The sequence below is a fragment of the Schistocerca cancellata genome, chromosome 9 (assembly GCF_023864275.1).
Source record: "Schistocerca cancellata isolate TAMUIC-IGC-003103 chromosome 9, iqSchCanc2.1, whole genome shotgun sequence".
NCBI classification, from domain to species: Eukaryota; Metazoa; Arthropoda; class Insecta; order Orthoptera; family Acrididae; genus Schistocerca; species Schistocerca cancellata.
Genome location: NC_064634.1, coordinates 218,913,434 through 218,919,713, shown reverse-complemented (window position 1 = coordinate 218,919,713; position 6,280 = coordinate 218,913,434).

Genomic DNA, 6,280 nt, shown 5'->3' with positions numbered 1-6,280 from the left:
TTGGTACGTCGCTGGAAGGAGTTGGTGCCAGATCTGCACACACAGGCCACTTAAGTCCCTCTGTGGAAGGGGGGCGGGGGAGAGGAGGCGATGATCTCTGACACCAAGTTCAAGCATATGCCAGATTGGGGTTCAGATATGTCAAGATGGGGGCCAACACATCAATTGGAACTCGCTGCTTGTGTTCCTCGAACCACTCTGTAATATTCCCGTCCTCATGACATGGCGCATTATCCTGTTGAAAAATGCCACTGCCGTCGGGAAACATGACGTCATTAAGGGTTCTACGTGGCCTGCAAACAGTGTGCGATAGTCCTTGGCGGTTATGGTGCCTTGCATGAGTTCCACTGGAACTATGGATGCCCACGTGAATGTTCCCCAGAGAATAATGGAGCCGCTGCCAGCTTGTCTCCTTCCCGCAGTACAGGTGTCAAGGGACTGCTAGTGCTCTGCCGATGGTCACTTGTCCATTTGAGTCGCAGTTGTCGATATCGAGGTGTTAACATTGGCACGTGCACGGAACGTCGGCTGTAGAGGTTCATCGTTAGGAGTGTTGAGCGTACTGTATCTTCAGACACAATTTTACTCTCAGCAGAACAAAAAACCAGTCTAAGCAAATGCTTACTTTTTATTCATTCGATGACTAGTTTCGAGCCGACATTCATTTTCCAATATTCCTAACACAGTTGAAAAGCGCACTTCCGAAGATGTCAAAAATTTGCAGTTAACATTTACAGTACATACAGTATGCACTATAAATGTTCATTACACATTTTCGACATCTACGGCAACGCCATTTTCGGCCATGTTATGATGATCTGAAAATGGGTCTCGGCCTGAAACAAGTCATCGAATGAATAAAAAGTAAAAATTTTCAACTTGGGCTAGATTTTTGTTCTACTGATTAACAGAAGTTGCTGATCGAAGCTACTCGAGCATGCTGTAAGTTCGTATACAGTTGTATTCTGCCTATCATTGAAGTCTGATATTAGTTCCACCACACTTCACCACCTGTCATGTTTGACCAGTATTCCCTGCCTACGACGTCCGACATATGTAACGAGGTGTGGCCACCCAAGTACAACGTTTGGACGTGATTTCACCTCGACTTTGCCACTTGTTAAAGACTCGCACCACAGCACTCCTCGAACACCCAAGTGGTGCAGCTTCAGAAATGCTCGTGCAGAGCCCCCGAGCCATCACAAGCTGCTCATCGGTCAAATTCAGATAGATCGTGCGCCTTCCCCATTCTATATACGGACAACACGCTCAGTAATACTACATTCATTCCTCGCCAGGTGACGCTGCTATCGCCTGGAGGGGTTTATATCGATAATAGGTCGGTGGTCATAATGTTCTGGCTGACCAGTGTATGATTCGTTAATCACGTGTTACAGTTTAAGAACTACGTGCCACACCCTGGTACAGAGATACGTTGCCTGTCAACTGCATGTAGTTTACACCCATTTGTGCCAGCTATATATGACTCTCTCACAGGCGCCTCGAGTTCTATAATCGTATTCATTTTCAGAGTGCTGAATCTGTGATTTGTAAGGCACACTCGGGTTCCGCAGATGGTGGCACATTTCTCAGGAGGAGTGAAAAACCAACTTCAAGAGAGGCACATAGTTGTGTGTGCTAACACTTTTGTTGAGTTGCAACCCTTCACAAGAGTCTTTTGTTCTGTACAGACTGTTTTCGGCTTTCCGTTTTTCACTTTATTTTATTTACTCTACTCCACAAAGATATATTCTGGAACGTCTGAAATATTGCGGAGCCATACTGATCCATGACCAGACAACAGGTGACAATTCATGGAGAAAAAGAGGGAAAGACACCCCACTGGTGTCACAGACGCACTCTGTGAAACATGCAGGGTGACCTGGGCGTTCAAACGGGATCATTTATGTCCTTGGTGCGATCTCAAATCTATGGTACCTTTGGCAGCAATACGCCATTCATCAGAGCTTCTTGTCAGTCTCTTACAGAATAAAAGCTTCTTTCCTTACTCATCCTCTTCCTCTTTATGTTTCCCACATCTAATCGTTGTCCATATGTATTTTCCTAGATGGCGACTCTCTGTCTACGAAAGACTTCTCTCAGAGATCTGTACATAAATTTCTTTTGATAAGTTTTCCGTTAGTCTTTTCTACAGCTGTATCGTTCTTGAGAATTACTCAATTTCATCAGAGTGCTGAAATATTTGCTGGTGGTATTTGCTATTATGAAGTATGAGTTCGTACTTGCAGCAGTAGAGAACATGGATTTCATATTTCGAAGCCGCTTATTCGGATCTTGTCTGGTTCCATTATTGTCTAAACTTCAGAGTGTATATCTGATTCCAAATAACAGACTCCTCTGTGATTAACATATTCTTCAAGATGCAGTACCATCTAACAACATACAGGTACTTCAGAAAATAAGAACCTATGTAAAACGATGAAAGATAATTTTTGTCACTGGAAACAGCCTGAATCAAACTGGGTATCGATAAACATTCTCCATGAATGGTGGACACCTGAATTTAATATATCTCCATGTAAGGGAACTATTCCTACTAAAATCACCTATTTAGTTCTTTTTTTTTCTTTCAACATCTCCACAATGGAAATGTCATGTGGCTAAGGCATCTCGTCGGGTAGACAGGTCGCCTGGTGCAAGTCTTTCGAGCTGACGCCACTTCGGCGACTTGCGTGTCGATGGGGATGATATGATGATGATAAGGACAACACAACACCCAGTCCCTGAGAGGAGAAAATCTCCGACCCAGCCGGTAATCTAACCCGGGCCGTTAGGTATGACATTCTGCCGCGCTGACAACTCAGCTGCCAGGGGCGGACATCTCCACAATGATAAAGTAGTACTGACATCCAAAAAAAAGAAAAGATTGGAGAATGTGTTGGTTGATCGTCATAAATGGCCATAGGTGAACGATTGTGTAGCAGCACTTTGATATAGTTGTATGCAGGAAACAGTGTCTGTACTACTGGATGGGCACATTGTCGTGAAATACATTCATAAGCTCTACTGTGTAGGATAAAATATAACCAAATAATTACGGTAGTTACTCCGGCCGCTGTGGCCGAGCTGTTCTAGGCGCTTCAGTCCGGAACGGCGCTGCTGCTACGGTAGCAGGTTCGAATCCTGCCTCGGGCATGAGTGTGTGTGATGTCCTTAGGTTAGTTAGGTTTAAGTAGTTCTAAGTCTAGGTGACTGATGACCTCAGATGTTAAGTCCCATAGTGCTTAGAGCCATTTGAACCATTCTTAAATTACGGTAATTCGTTCGTGTATCACTGCTGAAAAAGACAGCGAACATAAAAAATACAGACTTGTGGGGAGGGATGATACCTGTCATCTGATCATTAGTCCAATTTACGATCTCCTTGCACCACTAACACTCTAATTTGTTTTCACCTGATTTATAATGGATTTTTGGAATAACAGCAAATAATTCTTTTCACGTTAGTATACTGACTAGAGAACGTACATTATTTATTTATTTTATTTTACTCAATTGTCACAATCTACACCTACTACATGACCAAGATAGTCGATAGCATAATGTGTTCTTTCCATTTGATTTTGTTTCTGGTCTAGTATTTGACAGCTGTAGTATACTACGTTTCTGCACGCAGGCGACGTTACTAGCATTGTATAAAAAAAAAAAAACTTCACTCTGCTCAGTCTGGTAGCAACACTTTCACGAACGACTTTTTGCTACCGACTCGATAGTCGTGTCCGATGGTATCACGTCAATTGCTGTCGGCAGGCCTTGCGCCTATCCTGATTGCAACCAACCTTACACACAAGGGAAGCAGTCACATACATTAAAGGGGCCGACCTTCCTCATTCACGATCCGCCCGACCACCAGATGACATTCCTCTGCGGCTATGGGACTGAAGATAGTGGCTGTATTTAGGCCGGCGCTCGAGCTACGATACCGACGGGCTTCACGGGCTAGCTGCAGAATGCAGTCGCATTACATGAGTCAAGAGCTCATTTTGGATCCGCCTCAACGAGTACGCCCTATTTCATGTTAATAATCAGCTAATTCATGTCTTAGTTTCCACCCTGGTCTTGACTGTGTTTCGTCATAATGGGACTTCGCAACTCAACTGTCCTTCTGTGAATTTAACTCGTACTGTGTCTACTTTGAAACTGAACTGTCCTTCCGTGAATTTAAGTCGTGCTATGTCTACGTCTACACCTACATCATACTTCGCAAGCCACCTAATGGTATGTGACAGAGGGTACTTTTTGTTCCACTAACTGAGCTTCCCAACCCTGTTCCATTCGCGAATAGTGCGTGGGCGAAATGATTGTCAGTAAGCCACTGTATTCACTCTAATTTCTCGAATTTTCTCCTCCTGGTCTTTAAGCGATACGTGTGTGGGGGGAAATAATATGATGTCCGACGCTTCCTGGAAAGTGCTCTCGCGAAATTTCCATATTAAATCTCTCCGTGATGCACAATGCCTCTCTTGTTACTCTGCAAATGGAGTTTGTTGAGCATCTCCGTGACGTTCGCGTGCCGACTAAACGATAGCGTGACGAAACGTACCGCTCTTCATTGGATTTTTTCTATCTCTTCTTTCCTGTCTGTTAGGGATCGTATATAGATGAACAATGCTAAATAGTCGATAGAACAAGCCCCTAATAAGTCACTTCCTTCGTGGATGAGTTAGATTAGATTAAATTAGATTAATACAAGTTCCACGGATCATGAATAAGATATTTCGTAATGATGTGGAACGAGTCAAATTTTCCTTTTTTGTTTTTTTTTTTCTTTTTTTCTTAATTTATATCTAAACATTCCTCTATGGAGTAGAAGGAGTTGTCATTCAGAAATTCTTTTAATTTCTTCTTAAATACTTGTTGGTTATCTGTCAGACTTTTGATACTATTTAGTAAGTGACCAAAGACTTTAGTGGCAGTATAATTCACCCCTTTCTGTGCCAAAGTTAGATTTGATCTTGAATAGTAAAGATCCTCCTTTCTCCTAGTATTGTGGTTATGCACACTGCTATTACTTTTGAATTGGGTTTGGTTGTTAATAACAAATTTCATAAGAGAGTATATATACTGAGATCCTTAAATAAATGTCTGCAGGATGATCTTGGGTGGACTCCAGCTATTATTCTGATTACACGCTTTTGTGCAATAAATACTTTATTCCTCAGTTATGAATTACCCCAAAATATGATGCCATACGAAAGCAATGAGTGAAAATAGGCGTAGTAAGCTAATTTACTAAGATTTTTGTCACCAAAATTTGCAATGACCCTTATTGCATAAGTAGCTGAACTCAAACGTTTCAGCAGATCATCAATGTGTTTCTTCCAATTTAATCTATCATCAATGGACACACCTAAATTTTTTTTCCTTGGATTCTTCCTATAAATCTGAGTCTGGCATCTACTTTTCCCATTATTTGTTTTACGTGGTCGTTCCACTTAAGGTCGCTCTGCATAGTTACCTCTAGATATTTCACGGCAGATACTGTTACCAGCGGCTTGTCATCAATATTGTAGCTATACACTAGCGGATTTTTCCTATGTGTACTCATATGGCTCCGAGCACTATGGGACTTAACTGCTGAGGTCATCAGTCCCCTAGAACTCAGAACTACTCAAACCTAACTAACCTAAGGACAGCGCACACATCCATTCCCGAGGCAGGGTTCGAACCAGCGACCGTAGCGGTCGCGCGGTTCCAGACTGTAGCGCTATGTATGCGTACTTACGTTGAGGGTCAACCGCCAGAGCCTGTGCCATTCATCAATTCTCTGGAGGTCATTCTGCAAATCGTTGCTATCTTCTGGCGATGCTACTTTGTTACAGACAACCGCATCGTTTGTGAACAGCCTTAGAGAGCTTTCGACGCTTTCTACTAGATCATTTACGTATATTACAAACACTAACGGTTCTGTCACTCTTCCGTGGGGTACACCGGAAATTACCTTTACATCTTTCGATTCCGTTCCTTTAAGAGCGACGTGTTGAATTTCTGTCTGCAAGGCAGTCTTGAATCGAGTGGAAAATCTGGTCCGATACTCGATAAGCTGGTTTCTTTTTTTTTTTCACTAAACGACCGTAAAGGACGGTGTCAAATACCTTCCTGAAGTCAAAGAGCACGCCATCAACCTGAGCCCCGTTGTCTATGACGCTGTGGATCTCACGGAACTGAGTTTCGCAGGATCTCTGTTTGCAGAATCCATGTTGATTTTTATAGAGGAGATTTTTCTTCTCAAAAACGTCATAATTCTTGAGAACAAAAC